The following is a 19,381-nucleotide window of genomic DNA, read 5'->3' on the forward strand; positions in this document are numbered from 1 at the left end:
CGTGAGGAAATTGGGGAACTACGAGTGAGTAGCGTAACCGGGGTATAACCATCTCCCCACGTCACTGCATTACCGGTTGAAGATATCCACACATCTAGGTAGCATTGTGGAAGGGAGGCTGCCAATCGGGATATCTGCCTAGGCCCTTCAAGGGCGGTCGAGCCATGGGTTATTATTCTTTTGTATTATTATTATCGAGATAGGGGAGGAAATTAGAGATAAAAATCATGCTTGAAAGTGTCAAGCTTGAATACATTTTGAACTAGTAGTCTGCTGGTCTAGGCCAGCGTACGAAACATTTAATTCAAATATTTCAAATTGAGTAATTCAATCATTGGACCATGCCATTTCTTTATGTGCGATTATTTCTTTTGTAATTTTTTTGTGTATATTTAATCACTAAATAAGTAGTGTTTTTGTATATTCTTAAACTGATCGTCTAGGTTATGATTCAACAAAGAACCGAGTTTTCCCAATATCCGTGGTGAAGAGTATAACATTCTTTTTAGTGTTGAAGCTATTGAATTTCTTTTGATTAGATCGAACCGTTTAGTAAGTTTTTGTTTGTGTAATGAAAGCACTTTGCCTCAGGAAGTAACGTAAGCACATAACAAGTCCAGCCAAGGGGCTAGGGGTGCTGAGGGGGTGCAGAATGAAATTTAGGGGGTGCGATGTTAAAATAGAGAGAAAATAAATCATGCATGTACTCTTTAGACACTCTACATCAAATGCCAATCAAGTTTTAGTAAACCTCTACACAAATATGCCAATGACTTGATTAATTTTTGATTGCTTGCTTTGACCCCAACATCTACAAAGAAGTAAATGTGTCTTCCCTTTCAGATTAGTATAAATGGCTTGCATCTGTAGAATACTGTATACTGTATACAACAATAGTGGTCTACTCTCAATGTGACAACAAGATTTTCATAAATCATAACGTAAATGTCACTACAACAAAGAAAAACTGATTTGGTTGAATAACAAAACACGTTTGGTTTTGCTATTTGGTAACAATAACAAAAACTAGAACTTAGTAGCATTTACTAAAGTTGGTAATTTCGAACTAAATCTTTGGTAACTAAAAGCACATGGGCACGATTACTAAAGAGCATTTAGTACTGGCGAATAATCATTTGTTTAAGCAAGTATTTGGTTGTCAGAAACTATTTTTGGTTACTAACTAACTAACTAACTAACTAACTCTCTAGCCTTCTTAAACCCGAAGGTTCATGGCTGCAGCAACACAGGCCTTCCATCTGTCCCTATCTTGAGCAAGATCTATATACTCTTTTCCATCCCTACCGATTTCCCTTAGGTCCATCTCCACGTTGTCCCTCCATCTTCGTCTTGGCCTTCCTACAGGTCTCTTACCATCAGGTTTCCCAACAAGAATCCTGAAAACTCCTCTTTCCTCTCCCATTCGTGCCACATGGCCTGCCCACCTAAGTCTTCTTGATTTAATTATTCTAATAATGTCTGGACATGAATACAAATTATGTAGTTCTAAATTATGTAACCTTCTCCACTCACCTGTCTCCTCATCCCTTTTAGGTCCAAATATTTTCCTAAGGATCCTATTTTCAAATACTCTCAATTTATGTTCCTCTTTCAATGTAAGGGACCAAGTTTCACACCCATATAATACTACAGGCAAAATTACGGTTTTGTATATTTTAACTTTTAGATTCTTAGATATTAAACGAGGAGACAAAAGTTTATGAAGAGAGAAGTAACATGCATTTCCTGAATTAAGCCTACTTTTTATTTCCTCCTTAATATAATTTTCATTTGTTAATATTACTCCTAAGTATTTTTGGTTATTCCAAACTTTTTCCTCTGTGAAGAATTAATAGTAATAGGTTTTGAAAAAGGTGTGCTGAAGAGGCACGAAAGTCACTACAAGGCAGGAGCTACAGCACACCAAGACTGAATTCTGGCAGACTAACGAGGATACGGTGCCTGGACCAACAGCAGTATGATCCTCTGTCGAGCTTCTGTTGTATCCTATCCATGCGTGTTTGCGATTGTCCTCTCATCAATTTCATCTTATCTTCATCTTCTTGATTAGCCGCAAGGAGCAGAAAACCGAAGTAGAATAAACCACAATAAAATAAAATCAAGTTAATATAAAATGAATGAATGACTAAATATATTTTATTTTGCGCTTCTGCCACTTTAGGCTAATTGCGAAGATGAGGCTGAATGGGGTAAGATGAAAGAGAAGAAAGGACAATCACAAACACATGTGGACAGGAAGGAACATAAGTTCCACAGAGTCCAGACGCCAGAGCCTCGTTAGTCTCTAAAATGCAGTATGGGGTGTACTACGTGAAAGTGAGTCTTCAAATGTTGTGGATTTGTTTACTTAAGGTTGTAACGAGTGCACTCACGGTCCCCGAAATGACGTGTCATTCATACCCCGGTACGGGGCCAAACGTCGTTATATGAATGGGAAACCGGTCGTGACTCTTACGGTCCAGGTCTTTAAGTTCGGTACTGAGACGGTCGTTTATTGTCGTACTAATGCGAGGCGGAGATAAATACCTTGAAATATTATACTGTTTTGTTCACCTTGGATGTGTAGATTCGAACAATCATAACACACTAATAACATACTATCCGATACCTGAAAAACGTCAAATAACAACACTGACGAACGGTAAAAAGTGAATATATATTGTAACAACAAAAAAATATTGCAATCAACAACTGTTTACATTGCCTCCTCAATCGCTCACTCATTCACTCTCTCTCTCTTTCACACATCTGAGGTATTTTTACATGTGATGTATATATACAAATCATGGATCTCATTAGCATATCATTCCTTTTTAGTTTTAAACCTTTATGTGAATTTAGGGTATTTGTCTGCCAGCTAATGGGCTCTTTTTAAATTAATTTATGTGCCAGCCCTTGGAAAGCGGGTATCTAAGGCAATTGGGTCGGTGTGGTTAAATCTTTTGTTCGAATGAACGTATGCATCCAGTCGTAAGCACGACATTTAACAAGTTTTTCGGACGGGGGTAATACACATAAGCCTCTCTCGTCCAATGAGAACAACTACTCAATTACATAGTGATGCAAAACGTAATCGGCTCCAGCTGCCGGAATACACAAATCAATTGTCGGCGCGAGCAAAAATTACATCAAAAACCACTATACAACAAATAATACTACTTCACGCGCACGACCTTGCAATATAAAATACGCTTTCCACAATTAAAGAGGACTCATCAGTCAACTATTGACAAATTAAATGGCGCGACGGGGCGGTCGGTTACACAAAAATGGAGCACACTTTGACAATTTACACTAAAAATTAAAGTAATGAAATTGAGCTTCTAACTCTGAATGCAGACAATTAAATTAGAACATCTGAACATGAAATGACCCTTTTTTTATAACAATACCAAAAAATTATCAGACACGGAAGTTAGGTTCGGGGTTCCTGAGTCACTTTGCAAATAAGTGAGACTTCGGCGTTAACAGTACGGTGTTGATACTAACAATGCACGTTTACATGGACATACACCATCTGAAGAATACTCTACCGGACTCTGCTACATCGTGTGGTCATTCATCTCTCCTAGACGCGAGACTTGCTCACGGTTCCTTTGCGTCGAAATTGTTCTCCGAGGTCGGTCGAGCCGAAGGATGATTGCGACGATATGGTGTACTTCCACCTCCTTAGTACTTCGGGTGTTCCTCTCGTCACTAGCGTCGGGTGTACGTGGTCACGCGCCGGTCCGGAATCTCTCTAGTGTCGGGCATCAATTGGACGTCGATCTGGAGTCGTCCTTCTCTCTCTCTCTCTCTCTCTCTCTCTCTCTCTGGTAACGGGCTTCGCTTGTAACGTCGAACTGGAAACGTCATTCGGGCTTTGGGCAGTGGTTGGCTTTGGCGTCCTCTTTGGCGCTGGCTGGCTGGCTTCACCGGATGATGGCGATGCATCGTTGCAGGTGTCAGGGAAGTCGATGGACTCCCTTCTCTATCTCCTTTAGCCGACCATTATTATGTAGTCCACGCTTGGCAAAAACAAATCACCGCGTAATGATTCACCAAATAAGGCGCACACTGGTAAATCTCTATCTGCAACTCGCTCACGGTACGTAAGAAAACAAAGTCCACGGAGACAAAACAATAGTCACGCGAGAGTGTAGCGCGGAGATGCTCTCTCTATGAAATCCGGGTAAAAACTGTGTCCGACTCGTAGTACTCTCGATATTATACCACTTTCGAATTCGTCCGTTGAGAAGCACACTATAGTGACTTGGATTCGGTTTCCGAGGAGATGGAAATGACCTCTGTCCATTGTCTTGAAACGCGGTCACCAGGCGCGTCCTCGATCCTTGCAGGCTTGGGCTTCAGCTGATTTTCCTGGTCATCCGTGAAAAATGGTTTCGCCCAACCGCTGCGACTCCTAGCCCGGTCCCGACGAAAATAATCCTTCGTTTTCTCCGTGACGCCCCGTGTTGGTGCAAATATGTCATGTTCTAAGCCGCAATGACAGTTCGGCTGTCACTCAGGAAAAACCCGTCTCCCAACTCCCGACGTCTGTCTCGGATACAAATTTATCCACAAAATAAATCAAACCTCACACTTTTATATTTGAACATAAAATGAATCAATAAACAAAACTAATTTATATCGAACTGCGTTTCACATGTCACTGGATACCGTGACAAGGTCAAATGTCTGTGATTCGTCAAATTAGATGTGACATACTTAGTACCGACATTTTAAGAAGTCGCGATGGTCTAGTCGGTATGGCATCTGTGTGCCACCAGGGAGACCAGGGTTCGATTCCCAGGGGGGAGGGGATGATCCAGGTTGGGAATTTTTCGGCTCTGGGGCTCAGCCAGCTTAAATTCAATGGGTACCCTGCGGGTAAAGGCGCCCGGAGTGTGGTGCTAATCACATCATCTCCAAAATGTCCGAGATCGAGAATGTGTGGGGCCCTACCCCAACATCTCCTAAATGTCCCTCTATGGCACGGTGCTACATGCACAGGAAACTTTACCTTTACCTTACCTTTCAAGGCTACAAACTGCAGTAAACGAAGATGCATAACTGTAATGCAATGTTAATAACTCGTGTATTACATTCTTTATTCACGCAAGAAGGCAACGCTAGTAATAATAGTGCAAACACGTGACTCACCTTTGCATTTTTTCTCTCTTCATTTATCAAAGTTAATAGTATTAATCTGACCCCCAATTGCCCTTCGAGAACACCAAATAATTGCTCTAATACGTAAGTTCAATTCATAACTATAGTAAACATTTCAACAATGCTGTACAAATTGTTACAACTTAATTATTATATTGTTTGCACGAGCATTGTTATGTTAAGTTTTGTAAGGCCCGCTTTAGACGGAAGCATTTCCTTTAACATTTTTACTAGCATAAATGGTAGGTGAATGCTTCCAAAGATCTTACAGCAGACAGTTCTTTACACGGAAACATTTCATCGAACATTTCGGTTTGCTTTTGCGATTACAATATAATACAGCACGAAAGGCACATCGAGTTACAATATCTATGGTGAGTGCATGGTGTATGCAATTGAAACAACTAAAATATTCTTCCATACACGTACAGTAAACGCTGTAAAGTATGTATTTTAGCAGCGCTATTGATTTGTACCTAATAGCTTTTAGTAGGAAACGTTATTCCTCTTGGTTGAATAGTTATTGTCCATTAAAAATGTGAAGTGATACATTGTTTACATCTCACGCTGTCGCCATTACAACTGCACTCGTGACCTAGAGGTCGCTTCTGATTGGTTATGCTACGAAAAATGCTACGGAAATAAGACCGATCCTATCCTTGAGAAATGCCATGAAATATGCCATGGCATCTGAAATGCCATGAGATTTCTCGCTTTACACGGTAACATTTTGGTCATGGCATAAATGTTAAGAAAAATGCTTTCATTTAAAACCTAATACGCGTTCTCTTTGACATTGACTTGCAGGAAGTGCCTCTTATAAGATAAGGTTGACCGATTGCGAGTCTCGAGGCAAACGTGAGACCTTCAACTAGATAAAACAGCATATAAGCAAACGGTAGGGGACGCTGTAAAAATCACATTTGTGCACGAAGCAACTTGAGAGTAGATTTCGTGGAAAATGTAGAACTGTTCATGTTGTACTGCGTGGCAATGCTACCTTGATGTGGAAGACCATTAATGTTCCATGTGAAGGTCAATCTGGGCGGTTTCTCAGGAGAATCCAAGTCTACTTTTGTGCGGTTGGTTTCCTGAATTAATCGAGTTCTTGCAACGTGATGAGTTCTGGTATGTATGTTCTACAAAAGGACTATCCTTTGTTAAATGCTACCCCTGTTTGTTTCAGGTACTAAGTGTGCGGAATGTGTTGCAAGACATTTGAAAATTTAGATAGTAAAAGCCTATATACAAGGTGTACCAAAAGTCCTACTACCCCTTCTTTGAATTGTAGACAAACCTGCACAATGTTATTTTAACTGCATGCGTATGATGAGAGGATGGTATACCTTTATTACAGACCAATGGCCACCATTTACTCTGTGTGCACACCGCCATTTTTATGGCACAGTATTATTCGCCTCCAGGTGCGATGCGATGTGAAATCCTCCGTAACTTGGCTGGCGTGAAGGAAGCAAACGCACTGCAAACAGGTTCTTGAAGTTCCTCAGTTGTCTGATAACGATTATGGGCGACTTTCTGTTTGATGTGTCCCCATAGCGTATTATCACAAGATGTCAGATTTGGACTTCGGGGTGGTCATTTTAAAGGTGCTGGTAAATTTGGCGATCCTCGTCCAATCCGTTTGTCTCTAAACACATCATGAGGAATTCTCTTAAAATGGCCATCCCGAAATCCACATCTGACATCTTATGTTACGGAGGATTTCACATCGCAAATGGAAGCAAATAATACTGTGCCACGAAAATGGCGGTGTGCACACAGATCCTCTGGAGTAAATAGTGGTCATTGGTCTGATTTAATGGTATACCATCCTCTCATCATACGCATCCTGTTAAAATAACATTTTGCAGGTTTGTCTACAATTCAAAGAGGGGGCGGGGGTGGGGGTAGTGGGACTTTTGGTTGGTTGGTTTTTGGTTTGGTTTGAGTTGTTGTTTTAAGTCCGCTTTATGCACAGTAAGGCTAATCGGGACTGGACCTACAGTTTAAAGTGGGATCCGAACCACTTGTGCCTCCACTATGTATCGAACCCGGGATCCCTTGATTACAAGGCAATGACGCTACCACTTGGGACTTTTGGTACACCCTGTATATACTGAGATGCATTAATCATATTCACTCTCTAACTATATTCATTCTAAGATTCTTGTTCGTTTGGGCGTATGTTGGAGGAACACAGTTCTTAAATTTAGACGTTAAAGATGGGACAGTCTTGAAATACAAAATCCTCCATAAGACTCCAATGCTCATAAATATTGCAGAAGGATAGGCAACATACATTGTGCTATTCGGTGATCGGGTGATTTTGTCTGTGTCGTAATCAACTTCTCTTTTATGCAAAAGTCAATAGCAAAGGAAATGTTTTGTTTTTAGTCTGTCTTTTAAATCCATTTCGTGCACAAAAGACTAATCGCACTGGACCTACAGTTTAAAGTTGAATCCGAACCACTTTGTGCCTCTACCGGGTATCGAACCCAGTGCCCCTTGATTATATGGCAGCGACGCACAGGAAATGTAGGAAGGTCACATGACTATTTGTCGAGTGGCGTACTGTGCTTCAGAACATGACTTTTCTTGAGTCAAGTAGCAGGATCAGCAAGAGTTGCACGTAATATATCCTAAAACGGTTCGCCTAAAACACATTGAACCGGTCGCAGTACGTCAATCAGGGTGGATACAGACCAACTTATTCACAAAATGGTTTCAACATTTCATGAATACAGTGAAGCACGTTCCCCTTTTGTTCATCTGTGAAGTCCGTTGAGGTCCACGTGGTTGTTCACCCGATATTCTGGTAGTCAACTCGTATTACAACTTTTTAAATGAGAAAACGCGATATTCTAATTATGTACAAACACACACACACAGTTGTAACGCCACTATTTAAATTTTTTTTAAAAATCTACATTCTGTGTTTATTCGAAGCATCTGACTCTACTTATTGACTTTATTTCAATTCATTATCATCACGGTGTCGAAAACAAAGTAAATCAAAATAGTGATGGACAATTTGCCTACTGTTTGTTTTGCCGTTGCTAACTAACTAACTAACTCTCTAGCCTTCTTAAACCCGAAGGTTCATGGCTGCAGCAACACAGGCCTTCCATCTGTCCCTATCTTGAGCAAGATCTATATACTCTTTTCCATCCCTACCGATTTCCTTTAGGTCTATCTCAACGTTGTCCCTCCATCTTCGTCTTGGCCTTCCTACAGGTCTCTTATCATAAGGTTTCCCAACAACAATCCTGTAAACTCCTCTTTCCTCTCCCATTCATGCCACATGGCCTGCCCACCTAAGTCTTCTTGATTTAATTATTCTAATAATATCTGCACATGAATACAAATTATGTAGTTCTAAATTATGTAACCTTCTCCACTCACCTGTCTCCTCATCCCTTTTAGGTCCAAAGATTTTCCTAAGGATCTTATTTTCAAATACTCTAAATTTATGTTCCTCTTTCAATGTAAGGGACCAAGTTTAACACTCATATAATACTACAGGCAAAATTACTGTTTTGTATATTTTAACTCTTAGTTTCTTAGATATTAAACGAGAAGACAAAAGTTTATGAAGAGAGAAGTAACATGCATTTCCTGAATTAAGCCTACTTTTTATTTCCTCTTCAATATATTATTCATTTGTTAATATTACTCCTAAGTATTTGAATTTGGAAACTGGTTCAAACGAGTTGTTATCAATATTAGATTTTGATTATTACCTAACACTTGGTTTCGGCCTGTAAGCATATATTTAGTTTTCTCTTTGTTAACTTCCAAACCTATCTCTTTAGCAGTTTTGAAAAATATTTTAGCACTATTCTTAATTGTATTTATATCATCCCCTAATAAGTCTACATCATCTGCATATGCTAACAACCGAGTCATGCCATTTAATTTGTGCCCCAAATACCTGCCTTCCTAGTATTTGTTATCGATGTAATAGCTTCTGGAGACAAAATCAGGATATGAATCTCTGATAAATAACTAATAGAAAATATTGGAAATATTTCCTTTTACATCAATTCAGTGGCGCAGACAGGATTCTTTCTTGGAAGAGGAGGGAAACTTCATGCGACCAAATATTTAGTAATAATAATAATATCGTCTTTATTGAGAGGGCGTGTTTCGTCCTCGCGGGCCGTTCTTACAACAAACCCATAAAAAAAAGAAAACATATTACAATTCACACTTTACACTTCTTAAAAACCATTGTTGCAGTAGAAAGAATATAAATTAAAGAAATAAAAATTAAACATAAAAATAAAAAATAAAAGTGCATTATCATTTGTATTTTTCACTTAATAATTAAAAAACAAATAGGTTACATGTATGTATACATACAGAGATGTTTAAAAAATACTGGTTTGAGTAAAATTGATATTAAAACTCCTATTTTGAATTTTGAGATGGGTAGGGCTTCAGCCCAAAAAGCTTTGTCAGTTCAAGATTCAAGGTAAAAGTCAGTCAATCGGCATCACAAGGTCACACGATAAAAAGCCAAGTGGAAGGACTTGGCCCTCAAAATATTGTTGCCACAAGGACATGGGGTTTAATTATAATGGTAGTACACTTTGATATTATTAACCATAATTTTAACGATGCCATTGAACATACCTTTCTTATTTTCATGAAATAAAACATGTTTTAATACATCACCAGTGCTAGAAGTGGAGATACGCTATCCCCCAGTTGAGAAAACTTTCATAGAGCATCTCCCAGCAAGAATAATTTGCATGAGCATCTCCCACGTACTGCATTGTCTCCAAGTTGATGCCTCATATATATCACATACTCCCAGCTAGGAATTTCCATTTCTAGCACTGTAGATCATAATTAAACCATAACACACTTGACAAGAACCGGTTCGACAGAAATGTTCACAAAAATTTCAGTACTGGAGAAAATAAATTTCACAAAATCCCACAAAGTAACGTACCCTGTGCGACAGAAGAGGGCAAGGTAACAACTGCCCTCTGGGTTCCACTTTCTACTGATTTTTAGGTCACTCTTAACAGTTAAACAGTTACAAGAAAAATCAACTACATCCGATCTCTGAATTGAGAGGGATAATTCAATCATGGCCTCTACATTCTCCTGACATTACGCTTCTAAACTCAAATTTTGTTACGAATAAAAACAGCCATTCTCAGCTAGTTGAGCTGTAGCTGGAGGTAACTCGAGAAAATGTAACATAATCTGATACAGAGGCGCAACCACGAATTTTTGTCTGGAGTGGAGGCAAGTGCCAGTATACTTGTAAAATAATAATAACATCATTATTATTATTGTTATTATTATTATTATTATTATTATTATTAGTAGTAGTAGTAGTAGTAGTAGTAGTAGTAGTATCAGAAACGTTATTATCCTTGTAAATTACGCAAAAAGGGGGCAAAAGTTTGTGCTTAAGCATTTGTATGGAGCAAACGATTCGAAGTATTTTTTTAACAAGTTCAATTTCACATTATCTAATAATGAGAAACAAACCGTATTTGTGAATAGCAGATAATGCATGATAAATGCATTCCGAATATAATTCTTTTAGGGCATATAACATATATAACTTAGCGTCGTCGCCTTGTAATCAAGGGGTCCTGTGTTCGATACCCAGTGGAGGTACATAGTGGTTTGGATCCCACTTTAAACTGTAGGTAATCCCGATTAGCCTTACTGTGCATAAAGTGGACTTAAAACACCAACTCAGTCAATCAATCAACATGTATAACTTTCATGTACGTACAACATATGTTTTACACATATGTAACATAGAGAGACGTGAAATAAGAAAATACATATGCAACATGCTAACGCTAAATTGTGTACTTATCCAAAGTTTATATACAACATATATTATTTAAATATATTACATTAGAGAAAACAATCAAACTGCAAGCGAAGCGAGCAAGAAAATTATTAGATCCAATTTTTTGCAAACTGAAAAAAAATATTGATTTAACAGGGCGCAAATAATTTTACGGGACGCCATGGCATTCTCTCTTTTACAACTTTTTTCTTTTAGATCGTTCGGCGTCCGGGTTGACTCAAGCCGGTTTCTAACTACGGCTCTGAACTTTCGCTGGGAAAAGTAGACATTGGAATCGAAGCGAGCAAGAAAACTTTACGAAATGTATTTCTATTTGCATAAAATTTGAAATCGAGGGGGACAATTGCCCCTGTCCACTCCTGCAGATGCCCTTGGCCGTCAATGTTTGTTCCCCTTGCCCCCCCCTAGAATTGACTTCCGTTTAAATGTTAGGGGGCTAGTCCCCCCTATTCCCCCTGTTGTTGCACCACTGATCTGATCGACCTCATGTATAAGGATGATATAAAAGTTTCAGTACGATATAAAAAGAAAATGAAAGTTGACGTGCTGTATTTTTGCACGTTAGACTTTTTCTGCAGGGATACAGTAAGAGCAAAGTGTCGAGTTGACCAGTTCCAGATGTTGAAACGTTGAAGACGAGGATAACAAAAGTGTTAGCGAAGATGACGGGGAAGAAGTCTAGCACATGGAGATAAATTGAGTATGGTAAGCAAATGGCACAAATATTACAGTTTTTGAATAATACAACACACTTGTGGTTTTTTGCGGGAAATTTCGAAAACACAGCATGTCTGTTGCACAATAAAACGTTTTGAGTTTTGGTACCATTTCAGGAAAAAAAAAAAAAAAAAAAAAAAAAAACATGTCGCTACCTAGCGTACTTTTTGTGTAATAAATGTTTGAAATTTTGAAAAGACTTAATGCTCACCCTGTACATGATCTTCAACTTTCTTACGAAATGCTATGCAATAATTCAGATTTTATCTTCTTTCAGATGATTCTGCACAGAATTTCTCTCTTGAGTCTGCGTGCTGTGGGTTTCGGGTGACGCTGGGTTTTTATCTGGGCGCTCTCTTCCTGTTCGGGGTCCTGCTGCTGACGATGGGCCTCTGCATATCCCAATGGGCGCAGAATGGGGCAGCGTTCTTACAGGGCGCGGCAGGAGTGTCTTCAGTCGGTGGGCTGACGGCCCTTCTCGCGGGCATCGGTTTGCTCTTGACGTTCGCCGTCAGCTGGTGGAGAAGGGCGAGTTTTGTTGCAAGAGGAACAGGGCAGGTGAGTAGAACATGTGAAAATAAGTTGGCGAGGAACGAACTAATCATTTGCCTACTTCACACGATTGAAAGATATTTAGACAATCTCTGCATGTCTACATTCTATGTTCGAAAAAGTGTTCTCCGGTTACCAGCCAGGTTAAATCAGCGTTAGCTAACGCCGATTTAACCTGGCAGGTAACCTGGGAACACTTGCTCGAATCACGTCGCCAGGAAAGCTACAATTCCTATTTACATTCTATGTTATTAATATTTTAATAAATAGCACCTAATGTAATATATACGGAGATTTATCGATATTTATATTTTTCCACAAATTTTCCCCCATCCGGAAATAATTTGCATGTTACTTATTATAAACATGTACTCTTTTACTGATTTTTAAATATATTTTGGTATTTGTGTTTTTGAGTGGAGAAGGTTACGTAATTTAGAACTGCATAATATTAGAATAATTAAATCAAGAAAACTTATGTGGGCAGGCCATGTGGCAAGAATGGGAGATGAAAGAAGAGTTTACAGGATTCTTGTTGGGAACCTTGATGGTAAGAGTCCTGCAGGAAGGCCAAGACGAAGCTGGAGGGATAACGTTGAGATGGACCTAAAGGAAATGGGTAAGAATGGAAAAAGTTGGATTGATCTTGCCGAGGATAGGGACAGATGGAAGGCTTGTGTTGCTGCAGACATAAACCTTCGGGTTTAAGAAGGCTAGAGAGTTAGTTAGTTAGTTATTTGTATGTTTCTTACTCAATCAATTTTATCCAATCATCTTCGCGATTGGCCAAAAGTGACGATAAAGCGACGCTAAGAAACAAAAATTAAATCAGATCATTGATTCATTGTTTAATGTCGTTTAATTTACTTCGCTTTTACGCCACTTTTGGCTAATTGCGATGATGATACGATAAAATTGATGAAGGGACACACTCACACACAAAAAACACCCATGGCCAAGCCGAAATTAGAACCCGGGATCTCTGGCTTAGTAGTCAAATCAAATCGCTTTTTATTTTCGAAATGGATGGGAGTTACGTGTACTTTCTTTTAGTAGTCACTCCTCATTCTGCAATCCTTTCCTGTATTTGACTTTCTTTTTATGAGGAATACTGCGACGTAACGAGGGGTTATGACCCACAACAACCCCCTTTGGGGGCGCCACTAATTGCTACCCCAAGTGTCGACGTTACCGCACGTCCCTGCCAAAAACCCATCATATCTTGCATATTATTGCCTATTAAGGTAATGCCATCGCACACAGTTCTAAAATAAAGCTCCACCGTGTCTCTTTGTTTCTTCTCTGCTAAATTTTTCTCATTAAACGCACGGCCATGAAAATAGGCGACTGGGCAGAATTGCACTGGTGCCACATGTGGAAAAAACAAAGCGAGAGCGGGACAAGAGCCGCTGTTTCCCTTGCACTGTGTGGCAACGTCAACCGGCCTAGTTCGAGCGTCAGACCGGGGCACTTTTGTGTCATCCCTGACCTTTCGAGCAAATACTGTTAGTTTGTATCACATGGATACAAGACCAACTCTACAACGAGATCTTTCATTCTCATAAAACCTCTGATCACCCGGGGTTGTGCTCTGATGTGGCAAAAGATCGAACTTCTGCCACCCGCCTAATTTCTTGGGCGTGTGTTTAGCTTTGTCATTTAAGAAATCGAAACGTTTTCTGACACTTTCATTAAACATGTTCCAGGTGGACCAAATTGCTTCTCCTGAGCGTCGAGGAGCTGTGAACCCGACCCAAACTTCACTTCCTCCAAGCTATGACGTAGCAATGGGACTGAATTGCCCTCCTCCGTCATATTCCACTCACCAGTGTGACCAGAAAGCCTGAGGATGACGAATATAAATGCAGCAGAGTTAGTGTGTGACGAACGCTTTAACATTGGCTCTTGATGCAGTGCTCTAAGTCGTACCAGGGGCTGTGTCCGATAGCTACAAAGAAGAGACTTGAAGTATGGCATTAGGGAAGTGACGTCACAGCAATCGAGACCACACACCACACCACACGCATCGTTGCCTCAGAGGGTCTCTCATTTTAGTGTTCATTTTCAAAGTGTAATTTCATTTCCTTATGTTTTACAGTCCATGAATTATAATTTAGTTGTAACATACTATTTCTGATTTCATTAATGCATGCAATTGGACATTCAAGTTTTGTTCCAAGATTCCATAACGAATCACAGCAGCTAGGGATGTAAGCAGGCAACAAGTTTTTTCATGTGAGGGCGGTTTAGACCTGCAAAGCCAATGATGCACCTTGTATTTACTCAATTTATATGGTGTAGAATATCATTACCAGGGAAGGATTAATATGTAGTAAAAATGTGCTAAATATGCAAAAACATACTCAATTATTTTCACCAAAATATGGTTAAATATGGACTGCAAATTGTAAAAAAAAAAAACATTTTTAATAATATAAGACACTCCACGAGCTACATAAAATACAGTACGCTTACATTGACATTAATTGTAAAAAAACGCAAAATGTGTTTTCATTTTCTGTTTCCAAAGTAATGAACAACAAAAGTTTGTTGTAAGCGTTCGAACGTGAATTTCCTTCTGTTGTCTCTTAAGATGGATTCATATTGACTAAAACTGCGTTCGGTATCGCAAGAAGTGATGGGAGTGTATTTCAAATTTGTCAGTTATTCGCAAGAAAGTCACCCAACTCTTCCGGTCACACGCGGACATGTAGTTATTGCGCGAATATGAAGTATATGTTGAGAAATGTTCTGAAATATGGAAATAATATGTAAAAATAACTAAAATACATAAAATATGAGCTACAACCTAATATATGGGGAAATATGTAAGATAAAAACTTAATTTCTCGAGTCTACATGCCATTATGCGCAAAATATAACTGATTTCAGCTTCATACATAAATATGTATTTACATATAAATTCGTTCCCTTTTCATTCATTATAAAACTCACGCCCATGAAATTAGGCGGCTGGCAGAAGTTCGCGCTATTGCCACGTCAGAGCACAACCCCGTGTGTTCGGACAAGGGGTCCCGGGTTCGATACCTGGTGGAGGCACATAGTGGTTCGGATTCCACTTTAAACTGTAGATCCAGTCCCTATTAGCCTTACTGTGCATAAAGTGGACTTAAAACACCAAATCAATCAATCAATCCATCATGTGATACAAACTGACAGCATTTGCTCGAAATGTCAGGGATGACACAAAAGTGCCCCGGAGAGAGGTCGGTCTGACGCTCGAATTAGGCAACGCAGCCCGGTTGACAGTGCACGGGAACCAGCGACTTTTGTCCCGCTCTCAAATAACTTCGTATTTTAAGTCCACTTTGTGCACACTAAGGCTAATCGGGACTGGACCAACAGTTTAAAGTGGGATCCGAACCACTATGTGCCTCCATCGAGCCCGGGACTCCTTGATTACAAGACAACGACCCTACCAATGTGCCATCAGGAAGGCCCTTTGTCCCGCTCTCGCTTTGTTTTTCACATAATATGTGGCACCAGCGCAATTCTGCCCAGCCGCCTATTTTCTATAGCAGTGCGTTTAGGCAATTTATAGAACTTATAAAACTTTTAGAACCTATTTTAGGTTTATGAGCCTAAATCAAGCCTTTTTTTTAGGTTTTTATATATTTTTAAAGGTTTTACAGGATTTTTATGTCACACAGAGGTATTTGCTTTGTTTAGTCACGAAAAATTCAATGACGAACGTGTTTGCAACTTACTCTCTGTAGACTTCCCTTCCTCCAAGTCCATGGTGATTTTTCAAAGCTCTAAATGTCTGGTGTCACTGTTACCTGCACATTCCAAAGTACAAACTTCCGATCTGTGTGGTCTTGCTCACTTTCACGTCACTTCGGTGCTTTATGGCATTCACGCCTTGCAAACTAACATTTCAGAATTGAAGTTTGCACCACTGACTATGCTTTTGTTGAAAGATTATTTTCAGCATATAAGATGATCCTCACAGACAAAATTGCGTAGTTTGACTGTGGATAACATGAAAAACGATTGTTGTGGATTTTAATAGCAAATTTCCAATGGTAAGTTCTGCCATCGCCGTAAGGTTAGGCAACACGCATAACGTTATGTAAGATAGTGAGTATTTCAGGATATAGGTGTCTCATTTTCATTGCCGGTGACTATACATAATCATCACTTTTCAGGAATTTTGAACTATTTCAAGTTTTTTGAACCTACTTCAAGATTTACGAGCCTAACTTAAGATTTTTAGGACCTATTTTAAGATTTTGAGAACCTATTTTAAAGTTATTTGAACGTATTTTAGGATTTTAGAACCTATTTTAGGAACCTAAAAACACACGTTTTAGAACCTAAAAATCCGTGGTCTTGTAATGACATACTGAAGGGAAAGGCCTGGGGCTCCTTGGTCCTGAACCCCTAAACCTGTCTTGCAACCTTCGCATTTGATAACACATTGGTCTGTTATTTACCTTGATTTCTAAGATAATCACTACCCACCTAGCCGGCCGAACGTTCTAATTTTTAACACACGACTTTACCCATCGTCATTTCGTGGTTTGAATCCCAACCTGTATGGACCGTGGGGAACCGTCATATTGATTATCTCGCTTTCATTTGTGGCAGTTTGATGGGGTAATGTTCATTATTGCCACCAGAGGTCAATAAAATGAGTTACGCAATGACGTAAGAACGTAACCTCTGTACTACCTCGCACCCCGTAAGGTGAGAGGGACAATTTCCCCTAGGTTATTCTCGTTGCGGCAGCTGCCGATCACTGTTGCCAACTTCGGTCTTTTGGAGCCAGATCTGACTCGTGCACTCGTTGGACTGTGAACTGTGGCACCCGCCTCCTGCCCCACTATGATGCCACCACTGGCTCCGGCCCACAAAAACTAACTTTTGCCATGAGTGTAAATTTTGCACGTGACGTGATGTTGTTATATTGGCTGCGTCGCCCCACCCCCTCTTACCTCCCCAGCTACTTTTATATAGCCCTGTGGCTATGGTGAAGATGACAATATTGTTATCCGGGCATTCTTTATTTTCGATTTCACATGAGCATCAGTGGATTATTGAGATGGGTGATGCCGCCAGATCTAGGCGGTTTAGCTAACGGTAATAGCAGCGCCCCCAACCCTCTGACACCTAAAATTACCCTAGGAGACACTTTATGCAGCCTTCGTTAATCTGTCTCCTTGAAAGTCGTCTTTAGCTCTATTAATGGTGAAATTTAGCTCTTTTATGCACATCAGGTTTAACAACACTGTCAGGATGGCCATAGGAGGCAAGGAGATATGCATTAGAATTATGGGATCATTATTTTTTTCGTTCTCTCGGGAATATCAAACATCCATTGACGTAGGAAAGTACATGGACGGAAAAAGGACACGTTAAACTATGCCATAGTAGTAGGAAAAGACGAAACTACCATTTGATTAGTAGTAACTTGAAGTTGAAGTTGATTTCCCATATGGAATACATGGGATTCTGTAAACACTTATTAATGATATTTTTCAAACATCGTGCCGATTACGTGCGTGACAACACTTACAAGAGTAAACATAGTCTTCTGCTCGACGGATATCGGTACCGTGTTGGCCGTCAAACTGAGAACATTGTCCACTGGCGGTGTGTGAAGGGACGGTAACTGAAGTGCAAGGGTTCAGTGACAACGTCATCGAACAACGATGTTTTGAAATCGACACACCTCATCAATGTGTGCCAAACGTTGCTGAGTTTGAAGTAGAAAAAGCCAAGCATAAGTGCAGGAAAAGAGGCAGAGAGGACCTTTCGACGGCAGTCAACGCCATCTACAAGCAAGAGTTTGGTAAACTTTTCAACAGGGGATACGAATTGGTGACCAAAGTTGCTAGTTACGAGAACATGAAAGGTAATCTGTAGCAGGATCGCACAAAAGCACTGGGAACTACTCAAAATCCGGCTGACAGTTCCGAAATTTCTTTCAGTGAGGAGAGGATGCGATTTTCTGACGGGACGAGCTTTCTTATGCTCGACGTAACTCTGGATAATTGAAAGTAATGCATGGTGTTTGGAACTGACAGTGGCTGAAAGTTATTACAATCCAGAGACTCTTTCTTCTTAGACGGCATATTCAAAAATTATTCTAAGCAATTTCAACAGATTTATACAATCCATGCTGATTGTGGAAGTTCAGAAAAAGAAACAAACATTATTCCAGTGAGGATGTGTGATGCTTTGGTATTAGATTACACATTGTCCAGTCCCAAGTCTGAGGGATGGTTGACATTTAATCATAAAGGTAGAAAAATATGTGTGCGCTCGATATAAGGTCGTTTAAAGGTCATTCAGGAAATGTGCGCTCAATGTACGAAATTTCCTTTGTGCGCTCGATGTACGTGCGCTTATCTTACTAATCAACTTGAAAAACAATTTCCACTTGCAGCATGGAGAGAAAGTTATACTCTCTTGCATAGTAATCCTTTTTTTGTTTAGTTCCTGAACTTTCTCTTCCATGCTACGTGGAGAAGTGATTTAACAGTGAATTGTTCTTTCGATTACCTTTAAAAGGGCAAGAGACCAATTTAGTTCATTATTAGTTCATTTGAATGAATATCCATCAAACTAGCCAAAGGGATAAGAGACAATGTTTTTCTTTCAACAAGTTTATCTAACAAACTGTATTTATGTAGTCTTACGGTGCTTGGAGATTACGTAAATAAATTCGCAATAACTGGAACAGTCTTGAATCTATTCATTAGAAAAGCATACTGCCTCATTCCAATTTAAGTAAGCTTTAAGTATGAATTAAACAAGCCAGTTTAACGTGCATATCTGTTCGTGGGTGTTCCTTTTCGTGTGTTATCTCATCAATTCTATCTAATCATTCTTCATCCCCATGATCGCCGTACCATAATTAATCATTCATCATTTTCAAAAGATCTGTTTTGTATTGTTTTTGTATATTATACAAGGTGTTTCACTCGCTCTCGGCCCCTGATTTTCGCTTATAAAAATCAAACTATTGGTCATATTGTAATGAAATTTTCTACGAACATACCTTGGTGTACGAGAAGCATGGTGACTTCATTGGAGATGGTCTCTATAGTCCTTGCGTGAGCATGCGCG

Source organism: Lepisma saccharinum, chromosome 21 (genome assembly GCF_977018435.1).
Source record: "Lepisma saccharinum chromosome 21, izLepSacc3.1, whole genome shotgun sequence".
Classification (NCBI taxonomy): domain Eukaryota; kingdom Metazoa; phylum Arthropoda; class Insecta; order Zygentoma; family Lepismatidae; genus Lepisma; species Lepisma saccharinum.